Raw genomic sequence first — 12,947 nt, forward strand, 5'->3', positions numbered from 1 at the left:
TGCTCTAGAAAACAAAAGGTGGTTGCTTTATCCTCCACCGAGGTAGAGTATAGAGCCCTTAGTCAGGCAGCAACATAGTTAGTTTGGATCCAAAACTTGTTTCAAGAACTTGGCCTACAAATCAACAATGTTCCTATTCTATGGTGTGATAACATGAGTGCTGGTGTATTGTCATCAAATCCTGTTTTTCACGCAAGAACAAAGCACATCGAAATTGATGTGCATTATGTGAGAGAGCTAGCAGTTGATAAAGGGTTATCTGTCCAATATGTATCCTCAAGAGTACCAAATTGCTGATGTTTTAACTAAAGCACTTGCTACAACTAGATTTCTGATGCTTAAAGAGAAGTTGATTGTGTTTCCCTCAATATCAAAGGTTGAGACAACTAACTAAAGAGTTCTTTTGATCTGTGCCAAAATGTCTACAAAGCTCCTTATCAGTAGGCTACATCAGTGCAGTAGTATTATTGTTGGTCTTGCAGTAGTGTTATTGTTGTTCTTGTAGTCTTGAATGTAAGTAGAGAACTTTAAAAGAATGTGTAGTATAGTGTAGTGTTACTGGTGTGCAGTGCAGTTTTGAAAAGAATGTGTAGTGCAGTGTTGGTGATTATTGATAAGTGTTGTATGGTGCAGTGTTACTGATGTGAGTATAGTGTAGTGTTATTGATGTGAATATAGTGTAGTGTTACTGGTGTGCAGTGCAGTTTTGAATGTAAGTGGAGGAGGTTAAAAAGAATGTGTAATACAGTGTTGATGTTACTGGTAAGTGTAGTATAGTGCAGTGTTACTGGTGTGCAAGTTGGTGATTATTGATAAGCGTTGTATAGTGCAGTGTTACTGATATGAGTATAGTGCAGTGTTATTGATGTGAGTATAGTGCAGTGTTACTGATGTGAATATAGTGCAATGTTACTGGTGTGGAATGCAGCTTTGTTTATGCAACTTTGTTATTGGTTGTTTTGGTATGAGTAGTGGAGTTTTGTTTAAGGGGAGATGTTGAGAAGAATGTGTATAATGGGATCTGGATCTGTTTGTAATCTGTACAAGTTTGCATTTTAGTAGATCTTGGTGTATTTTGTAATCTTTACAAACAAGGATGTCTCCTCTGTAATTTTGTAAAAGAACACAGCTAATACACTGCGTTTTTTGTAATAAGGGCAATATAAATTAGCCCGCACTGTTTCTGTTTTGTCAGTTAGTAAAAATCAAGCTTCCAGAAACATATTCACTTTACTCTTTAGCTCGTTCTTGCTTCATTTTCTTGCTCTTCGTTTCTTCAGTAGTTCTAAAATCCTTCACAATCCAAATCGCTCCAATTTTGATGGTTTCAATAATTTAATTGGATTGGACTGGATTTTGATAATCCAATTGAGTTGTTAAATTTGCTAAGTAAATCCAATTTATAAAACCAATCCAATCCAAGTATCTAACTTTATAAATAAAATAAAATAAGTCTAAGTCAACTAAGTAAATATCTAAATTTAAATTGTATTTGACTTTAAAAGAATATGGTTGTATATTAATCTTTTCAAACTTTTATTTTATTTTTGCCAAATGAATTTAAAAAAAAAAAAAAAAAAACAAAGAGCCTAGAGTCAATTCCGTCATTTGCCATCTAGCGAAGTAATAAGTGTTGGAATCATATCTACAACATGGATTTAGTCCATTTTATTATGATAAATTTATTGAATGTTGTTATTTATGCCCCATCAAACCTCTTTCCAGTTCCAGGCCCCGAATTTAGTAAAATTTATTAAATAAATTATGTTCACAATTGAATTCTAAAATTTTCCCTATCTTCTTCCTCTATTATTATTTTTAACCAGTAATGGTTATACAAATCTATGAAATATATGGAATTCTAAATAATATTTGATACAACCATAAAAGGCATAAACAAAATCTTAATCTACAAGACAACAAAATAGTTTCGTCATATCATTTTGTCATCTCATCAATTTACTCAAACGTCACAGTAGGCGATTATCTAGATCAAAATCTTTTGTTTTTACTTGTTTGGAGATTATATTTTTTTCCAATTAAATTACTTTTTGTTAAATGACTAAAAACATTTTATACGTTTGGAAATTATGTATAATCTCTCCATTAACTATGTTGGCTAACAATTTCCCTTCGATAATTCATAAATTTAAAAAGTGACAATAATTATAATATAATTATAAGAGCATTTCTAATGATGCTCTTTATTTTAAAAAGCATATTTTACATAAATAAAAAATATCTTAATTAATTTTTAAATATAAAAATAAAATTTGTATTCAAATCTAATGAACTCTTTAAATTAGATTTAATAAATAAGAGATAAACTTAATAGGAGAGAGAATTAATAATAAAATACATAAAAACTTGTAATTTATTAAATAAAATTTGGATAGAGAGTGAAATTTGACTCTTTACATGTAGAGAGTCAAACATGTTAAACAATCCAAAGAAAATAATAAAAAGAGGAGGCTAGGGTTTCATTGATATTGCACAATTCAATTGAATACAAAAAGTATGATTTAACCTAAATACAAAGAGATATATATAGGCTAAACAAAGGAAATAATGAAAAGACAAATCTACCCTTAATAAACAATAAAACAAAATAACCCATATTTCTTAACAAAACACACTATTTAATTTATATTTAAAGAATAAAGAGTCTATTATAAAGAGTTTGTGTCATATAAAGAGTCAAACCCACTCTTTAATTTAATTTAAACTCTTATTTTTTATGGACAAGTGTCATATAAAAAGTCATTTGGAGATACTTTAAGGGGTGTATAAATTATTTGTAGCCTAAATGTGATTTTATTATTTNTTGCATTGTTCTTCACCTCCATGGAAAAAACCAAAACATTTGAATTTCAGCCCCTTCTTGTGCACCGATAACTCAGTTTGGAGGAATAGAGGTTAAAGTGGCCTGTGTTTGCTCTTGGTGTGCACCAAAAACCTTCTTTGGATAAGATCGTCCCTGACAATGTTCAGGATCTCTAGGCCAAATGTATACACCACAATTCAAATGGGTATTTTAAGAGCACAACGAAACAAACCCCGACCCAAAATGCTTAGTATATGATTTTTTACGATTTTCCAAATTTTTAATCTTAAAAAATCATTAAAAAGAATCCGCTCTTGCGAATTGCTTCCTTTTTTTGCGTTAGATTCCTTGCATTGTTCTTCACCTCTATGCAAAAAACCAAAACATTTGAATTTCAGCCCCTTCTTGTGCACCAATAACTCAGTTTGGGGGAATAGAGGTTAAAGTGGCCTGTGTTTGCCCTTGGTGTGCACTAAAAATCTTCTTTGGAAAAGATCGTCCCCCACAATGTTCAGGATCTCCAGACCAAATATATACACCACAATTCAAATGGACATTTCTGGAGCACAACAAAATAAACCCCAACCCAAAATGCTTAGTATATAATTTTTTACGATATTTCAATTATTTTATTTCAAAAAATCATTAAAAAAATCCGCTGATGCAAATTGCTTCTTTTTTTTATCATTTGGTTCCTTGCATTTTTCTGTGAAAAAAACCAGATAAAAAGGCAACCTTAAAAAAGATCATCCCAGTGTGTAGCAAAAAGAAGGTTTTTGGTGCACACCAAGTGTATACACCACAATTCAAATGGGGATTTTAGGAGCACAACAAAATAAATCCTGACACAAAATGCTTAGTATATAATTTTTTATAATTTTCTAAAATTTTAATCTTCAAAAAATTATGAAAAAAAAAAATCTGCTTGTGTGAATTGCTTTTTTTTTTTTTTTGGCGTCAGATTCCTTGCATTGTCCTTCACCACCATGCAAAAAACCAAAACTTTTCAATTTCAGCCCCTTCCTGTGCACCGAAAACCCAGTTTGGGGGAATGGAGGTTAATGTGGGCTGTGTTTGCCCTTGGTGTGCAGAAAAAACCTTCATTTGAAAAGATCGTCCCCCACAAAGTTCAGGATCTCCCAACCAAATTTGTACACCACAATTCAAATGGGCATTTTTGGGGCACAGCATAAGAAACCCTAACAAAAAATGCTTAGTATATGATTTTTTACGATTTTTCAACGTTGTAATCATAAAAAAATCATTAAAAAAAATCCGCTCCTACAAATTGATTCCTTTTTTTTTTTTTTTTTTTTTTTGCATTTTTCTACACCACCATGAAAAAAACCCGATCAAAAGAACAGCCATCGAAAAGATCGTCCCTTGGTGCGCATGCCCCTGGTGTGCAACGAAAAGATGGTTTTTGGTGCACACCAAGTGTACACACCACTATTCAAATGGGGATTTCAGGAGCACATAAAACAAACCCTGACTCAAAATGCTTATTATATGATTGTTTACAATTTTCCAAAGTTTTCATCTTCAAAAAATCATTAAAAAAAATCCGCTCCTGCGAATTGCATTCTTTTTTTTGCATTAGATTCCTTGCATTTTTCTTCACCACCTTCCAAAAAACTAAAACTTTTGAATTTCAACCCCTTCCTATGCACTGAAAACCCAGTTTTGGGGAATGGAGGTTAATGTGGGCTATGTTTGCCCTTGGTGTGCAGCAAAAACCTTGTTTTGAAAAGGTCATCCCCAACAAAGTTCAGGATCTCCCGACCAAATGTATACACCACAATTCAATTTGGCATTTTTGGAGAACTGCAAAATAGACCCCCGACCCAAAATACCTAGTATATGAATTTTCACGATTTTTCAAAGTTTTAATCTTCAAAAAATCATTAAAAAAAACCCGCTCCTGCAAAATGCTTCATTCTCTTTGTGTTTGGTTCCTCGCATTTTTCTCCACTACCGTGAAAAGACCAGATCAAAAGGACAACCTTTGAAAAGATCGTCCCTTGGTGTGCATGCCCCCGGTGTGTAGCAAAAAGAAGGTTTTTGGTGTACACCAAGTGTATACACCACAATTCAAATGGAGATTTTAGAAGCACAACAAAATAAACCCCGACCCAAAATGCTTAGTATATGATTTTTTAAGATTTTCCAAAGTTTTAATCTTTGAAAAATCATTAAGAAAAATCCGCTCGTGCGAATTTCTTCCTCTTCGTTGCATTAGATTCGTTGCATTTTTCTTCACCACCATGCAAAAAACCAAAACTTTTGAATTTCAGCCCCTTCCTGTGCGCTGAAAACCCAGTTTGGAGGAATGAAGGTTAATGTGGGCTATGTTTGCCCTTGGTGTACACCAAAAACCTTCTTTTGAAAAGATCGTCCCCCACAGAGTTCAAGATCCCCTGACCAAATGTATACACCACAATTCAAATTGGCATTTTTGGAGAATAGCAAAACAAATCCCAACCCAAAATGCTTAGTATGAGATTTTTTACGATTTTCCAAAGTTTTAATCTTCAAAAAATCATTAAAAACAAATGCGCTCCCGTAAATTGCTTCCTTTTTTCAGCGTTTGGTTCCTTGCAATTTTCTCCACCACCATGAAAAAACCAGATCAAAAGGATAACCTTCGAAAAGATCTTCCCTTGGTGCGAACGCCCCGGTGTGTAGCAAAAAGAAGGTTTTTGGTGCACACCAAGTGTATACACCACAATTCAAATGGGGATTTTAGAAGCACAACAAAATAAATGCTGACCCAAAATTCTTGGGATATGATTTTTTACAGTTTTCCTATGTTTTAATCATCGAAAAATCATTAAAAAAATCCGCTCGTGCGAATTGCTTCCCACTATTTTTTTTTTTTTTTTTTTTTTTTTTTTTTTTCCTCCTTGAAAAAAACCAAAACTTTTGAATTTCAACCCCTTGTTGTGCACTGAAAACCCAGTTTAGGGAAATGGAGGTTAATGTGGGTTGTGTTTGCCCTTGGTGTGCACCAAAAACCTTCTTTTGAAAAGATTGTCCCATGCAAAGTTTAGGATCTCCCAACCGAATGTGTACACCACAATTCAAATGGGCATTTTTGGAGCACAGCAAAACAAACCCCTAACCAAAATGCTTAGTATATGATTTTTTTACGATTTTCCAAAGTTTTAATATTCAAAAAATCATTAAAAAAAATGCCTCCTATAAATTGCTTCCTTTTTTTGTGTGTTTGGTTCCTTGCATTTTTCTCCACCACCATGAAAAAATAAAATCAAGAGGAGAACCTTCGAAAAGATCGTTCGTTGGTGAGAACCCTATTATCATAAATGTTGGCCATTCTAGAAACGTCTGTAACCCCAGTGTTATTTTGACCAAGGACACAGATAATACAATAAGGCTGTCGTAGCATTAAACAACCCTGTCGAATGGCAGTGACTAATCTCATAGTCAAGGTTTTTTGCCGACAATCTGGTGCAACGCATGGGTGCTTGCTAGAGACAAGTTCACTTGACAGACCCACTAGAGGATTCCATATAGATGGTAACCCCAGTGTCTATGGAATAAATCCTCTAACGGATGGTGGTGCATGTGATCCTTAGACTTGAGATCACCAGAGCGCCTTGTGCACCAATTGGTGTAGTTTGACACTAGCCCAACGTAATTCTATTTAGAGCTATCAATATGATAGTGATTGGCTACATTGAGAAGTGTATCGAGACTATGGTGGATCGACAAAGGATTCATCACTCCTGGGTACGGGAGAAGTTATCTCACTAGGTAATTCAGTAAATGACAATAACACTAAATTTGTGGCCACAGTGGGATTGAGTTGATGTTCAATCCAATTTATTATTCCGATCATTGGTCCATTAACTGAATACAAATATGTCGAGGATATCTGAGGTTGACACTATTTCTATACCTCAGTCTCGATGAGATAACAGATGATGAAAGGATTGGATTACACGGTAACCATACCGTTGATAGGCTGTAGTTTTGCTAAATCCAAAATATCAAGTGGCCATGATGCCTTAGTAGGGGCCAATCTTGGTCTGTGTGTAGTGAGACGATTGATTGGTGTTAATCGCTATACTACACACTGCCGATATGATGAGGAGCCCACGGGTCAGACACTTAGAAGATAATTTACGAATCAATTTGTGAGAAAGATATTTTCGTCTTTCAGGACAAAATGATATTTTGGTAATCTCACAGTGCAAATAAATTTGCTGAGGTTGTTGCCTGTATTTAATTTTAATTTCAAAATTAAATTAGAGAGATTATATTTAAATATATCTCTGTATATATTTAAATGAATTATTGTTATTAATTAAATGTTAATATATTATTATATATTAATTGATTTTAATTATAATAATAATTAATAAATTAAAATACCATAAAGGGGGTGTTTGGTTGCAAAGGTGAACTAGGGTTGGAGCCCAAGGCTATTCCTAAGTGGAATAGGGTTTTAATTGTTGCACTATATAAGTGCAACTTAAAATTAACACATTGGGAGATTCATTCATTCATTGAAAAATTAAAACCCCAGCCAACCTTTTACTCTCTCTCTCTCTCTCTCACGTTTCACTCTTGAGTGAAAAAGAGAAAAATTTCCTTTTCTTCTTCTTGATTCTTGAAGCCGTTTGATTGTTCCAGCAAAACAATCAAGGGTTCTACAGACTGTCTTCGTGTTGATTACCATGAGTGCGGTCCTATTTTGGATCGATCAGTGAAGAATCATGTGAACAATGTCGGTGAACATTAGCCAGTGAACAGTGTTCGTGTCCGAATTCAGAGACATTCAGAGGAGCCTCCAAACGTGAGTAAGTATTCTAAATCCTTGTATGGATTTATCATACTTTTGTAATGAAAAAGGTTTTAAATATTATAATTAGTTCCCAGATTTGGGATTAAAGCATACGATCGGTTTTATTTGTTTTTAAAAACTTTGTTTTTCTGCTGCGTAAGCCCGATCACATGCTAACAGCCCTAACCCTAAATGCTTAGCATATGATTTTTTACGATTGTCCAAATTTTTAATCTTCAAAAACTCATTAAAAAAAATCAACTTTTGCAAATTGCTTCCCCTTTTTTGTGTTTCGTTCATTGCATTTTTCTCAACCACCATGAAAAAAACCTGATCAAAAGGACAACCTTCCAAAAGGTCGTCCCTTGGTGCGCACGCCCTTGGTGTGCAGCAAAAAGAAGGTTTTTGTTGCACACCAAGTGTATACACCACAATTCAAATGGGGATTTTAGGATCACATCAAAAAAAACCCCGACCCAAAATGCTTAGTATATGATTTTTTATGATTTTCCAAAGATTTAATCTTCAAAAAAACTTTAAAAAAATCCGCTTCTGCAAATTGCCTCCTTTTTTTTTTTTTTTTTTTTTTTTGCGTTTGGTTCCTTGCATTTTTGTCCACCACCATGAAAAAAACCAGATCAAAAGGACAACCTTCGAAAAGATCGTCCCTTGGTGTGCACGTCTTCGGTGAGAAGCAAAAAGAAGGTTTTTGGTAGACACCAAGGGTATACACACTAAGTGTATACACTACAATTCAAATGGATTTTAGGAGTAGAACAAAACAAACCCTTACCTAAAATGCTTAGTATATGATTTTTTACGATTTTCCAAAGTTTTAATCTGAAAATAATCATTAAAAAAAAATCTGCACCTACGAAATACTTCCTTTTTTTTGCGTTTGGTTCCTTGCATTTTTCTCCACCACCATGAAAAAAACCAGATCAAAAGGACAACCTTCCAAAAGATCGTCCTTTGGTGAGCACGACCCCGGTGTGTAGCAAAAGAAGGTTTTTGGTGCACAGCAAAGGCATGCACCACAATTCAAATGGGCATTTTTGGAGACAAACAAAACAAACCCCAACCCAAAATGCTTAGTATATGATTTTTTTACGATTTTCCAAGGTTTTAATCATAAAAAAATCGTTAGAAGGAATTCGCTCTTGCGACTTGTATCCTTTTATTTGCGTTAGGTTCCTTGCATTTTTCTTCACCTCCATGAAAAAAACCAAAACTTTTGAATTTCAGCCCCTTCCTGTGCACCTAAAACCCAATTTGGGGGAATGGAGGTTAATGTAGGTTGTGTTTGCCCTTGGTGTGCACCAAAAACCTTCTTTTGAAAAGATCGTCCCCCACAAAGTTTAGGATCTCTTAACCAAATGTATACACCACAATTCAAATGGGGATTTTAGGAGCAAAACAAAACAAACCCCGACCCAAAATGATTAGTATATGATTTTTTTACGATTTTCCAATGTTTTAATCTTCAAAAAATCATTAAAACAAATCCGCTCGTGCGAGTTGCATATTTATTTTTGTGTTAGATTCCTTGCATTTTTCATCACCGCCATGAAAAAAACCAAAAGTTTTGAATTTCAGCTCCCTCTTGTGCACCTAAAACCCAATTTGGGGGAATAGAGGTTAACGTGGGCTGTGTTTGCCCTTGGTGTGCACCAAAAACCTTCTTTTGAAAAGGTCGTCCCCCACAAAGTTCAGGATCTCTTAACCAAATGTATACACCACAATTCAAATGGGGATTTTCAGAGCAAAACAAAACAAAGCCCGACCCAAAATGATAAGTATATGATTTTTTTACGATTTTCCAACGTTTTAATCTTAAAAAATTATTAAAACAAATCCGCTCGTGCGAGTTGCATCCTTATTTTTGTGTTAGATTCCTTGCATTTTTGTAACAACTACTGTAAACTAGTACAATGCATGCATAATAACAATAGAAAATGGGCCCAGAACTTTACTTTTTTATTATAAGTAATAAGTCTTTTATACATAAAGAGCATCAATTACAGAAAGCCATTTTAAAAGACAAAAACAGGGGAAACAGTGTAGCTATTGCTCCTCGCTTGCCGACACCCCTCTGACTGCATCATCACCTAGATCCTGCATCCACAAAGGAAAATAACGGGGTGAGCACAAAGTAATGCTCAGTAAGTAAACCCTCTATCTGTTTATCCCCGTATGTATTTCTCTTAATTCTTTCCTTACACTACTTCTGTTTTCTGTTTCTACTAAAGGCCATGGCCTCATCTTATCGGAGGTACGACCGGATGGCGTTCACACAACACCATCTCACTCTTCATGACTGTCGGGTGGAGTTCACAAAGCACCAACCCGTTCTTAGTGACTACCGAGTGGGGATCACAAAGCACCTACCCGGTTTTCGTAACTATCGGGTGGAGACCACAAAGCACCTATCCATTCCTCATCACTGTCGGGTGATGATCACAAAGCATCAACCCACTTCTAATAAATGTTGGGTGATGATCACAAAGCATCAATCCCTTTCTAATTACTAACCGGGTGATGATCACAAAGCATCCACCCGTTTCTAATAACTATCGGGTGATGATCACAAAGCATCAAACCCATTTCTAATAGCTATTCGGGTGATGATCACAAAGCATCGACCCATTTCTAATACTCTTCTCATTCACTCTACTCTAGCACTTCTCATTCTCTCTACCCTTAGAGTAGTTGCATCCACAAAGTTCTCTACTCATAGAGCAAGTGCATACACAAAGTTTTCTACTCTTTCTTAGGTCACTTCTCACACAAAGTTTTCTACTCTTTCTTAGGTCACTTCCCAATGCACAATTAACGCTTATGGATGGTTCATCTCCACTAATGCACTTATGAAATGCCAACATGCAATGTTGCAAGAATTAAGGTTCACTACTCATACTCAAACCTCTATAGGCATTTCATCAAACAACTCAACTGCATAATAAACCTCTACTATAACAATAATTCTATGTCTTTCTCTAACCATCCAAAATGGGGAGAAACTCCCTCACATAACCATAAATCGTGCCAAAGAAAGACACTTCCAAAAAGGATTTCTCAATATCCTTCAATTCCATCTCAAACTACCCTTCCAACCCATAACTCACTTCTTATATTTGATATGTATAAACAATCACAAGGCACTAGTAATCTCCATTTAAGACTCAATAACATGGCATATAACATGTATATAACATACATACATGATTGCTATTCAAAACCCTAATCAAGAAAATTCTCAAATCTCAACTTGGGTTAGGATTTACTTACCTTGTTATGGAGAGATTTCACTGGCTCTTCCTTTCACTTGGTTTGCTTGACTTTTTCTCTACTCTTTAAACAAATGAACAAAAACCCTCAATATTCAATATACTCAAACATTCACAAAGCTTCACAACCAAAGCAAGAATCCTTACCTTAGGATGCCTTAGATTGATTTTCTACCCCAAGTCACTCCAAAAGCCCTTTAAAACTCCTTGAACAAAAGAAAGAGAAATTGAAAGGAAGCAAGAGAGGAGAGTGGCGATGGAGAAGAAGAATGAAGGGTTTGCAAAGACTTAATTCCTTTTAATGAACTTTATACACAAGCATTCCCATTTTGCCCTTACTCTTCTTTGGGAATTCCATCTATATCCTTTGATTCATTACAAACACACCCCCATAACAACATATTCTCCATGAAAATTCCTTACATTTTACTCCCCACTTTTCCTGCTAATTAGGGGTAGAATGGTCAAATTACCCTTAGGGAAGAAAATATCTAAAACTTACAAACATTTTGGTTGGCCCGTGGCTTCAACACCTCTTCGCCGCGGCAAAGATTCTTCTTCGCCCCGGCGAAGCATGGAATACTGAACTTCTTCTATTTCAACCAATTTCAGGGCAAGTATTCAACACACCACTCAAACAAAGGTTAACCAAACAATAATACTAATAAACCAACTTAAATAAGAGCAAAAGAAGAAACGTTAGCTACGTACCTTAAGTCGGGCGTTACAATTTTTCTTCACCTCCATGAAAAAAACCAAAAGTTTTGAATTTCAGCTCCTTCTTGTGCACCTAAAACCCAATTTGGGGGAATGGAGGTTAACGTGGGTTGTGTTTGCCGTTGGTGTGCACCAAAAACCTTCTTTTGAAAAGATCGTCCCCCACAAAGTTCAAGATCTCTTAACCAAATGTATACACCACAATTCAAATGGGGATTTTAGGAGCAAAAGAAAACAAACCCCGACCCAAAATGATTAGTATATGATTTTTTTTACGATTTTCCAACGTTTTAATCTTCAAAAAATCATTAAAACAAATCCGCTCGTGGGAGTTGCATCCTTATTTTTGTGTTAGATTCCTTGCATTTTTCTTCACCTCCATGAAAAAAACCAAAAGTTTTGAATTTCAGCTCCTTCTTGTGCACCTAAAACCCAATTTGAGGGAATGGAGGTTAATGTGGGCTGTGTTTGCCCCTTGGTGTGCACCAAAAACCTTCTTTTGAAAAGATCATCCCCCACAAAGTTCAGGATCTCTTAACAAAATGTATACACCACAATTCAAATGGGGATTTTCGGAGCACAACAAAATAAACCCGGACCCAAAATGCTTAGTATAATTTTTTTTTATGATTTTCCAAAATTTTAATCTTCAAAAAAACATTAAAAAAAAATCCGCTTGTGCAAATTGCTTCCTTTTTTTTTTGCATTTTTCCCCACCACCATGAAAAAAACAAGATAAAAAAGGCAACCTTCAAAAAGATCGTCCCAGTGTGTAGCAGAAAGAAGGTTTTGGTGCACACCAAGTGTATGCACCACAATTCAAAAGGGGATTTTAGGAGCACAACAAAACAAACCGCAACCCAAAATGCTTAGTATATGATTTTTTTACTATTTTCCAAAGTTTTAATCTTAAAAAAGTCATCAATAAAAATCCGCTCGTGCGAGTTGCATCCTTTTTCTGCGTTAGGTTCCTTGCATTTTTCTTCACCTCCATGAAAAAAAACCAAAACTTTCGAATTTTAGCCCCTTCCTGGGCACCTAAAGCCCAGTTTCGGGGAATGAAGGTTAATGTGGGTTGTGTTTGCACTTGGTGCGCACCAAAAACCTTCTTTTGAAAAGATCGTCCCCCACGAAGTTCTAGATCTCCCGACCAAATGTTTACAGTACATTTCAAATGGGCATTTTTGGAGCATAGCAAAATAAACCCCCGACCTAGAATGCATAGTATATGATTTTTTATGTTTATCCAAAGTTTTAATCTTCAAAAAATCATTAAAAAAAATTAGCTTCCACAAATTGCTTCCTTTTTTTG

Source organism: Pistacia vera, unplaced genomic scaffold, assembly GCF_008641045.1.
Source record: "Pistacia vera cultivar Batoury unplaced genomic scaffold, PisVer_v2 Contig447, whole genome shotgun sequence".
In the NCBI taxonomy this organism is placed as follows: domain Eukaryota; kingdom Viridiplantae; phylum Streptophyta; class Magnoliopsida; order Sapindales; family Anacardiaceae; genus Pistacia; species Pistacia vera.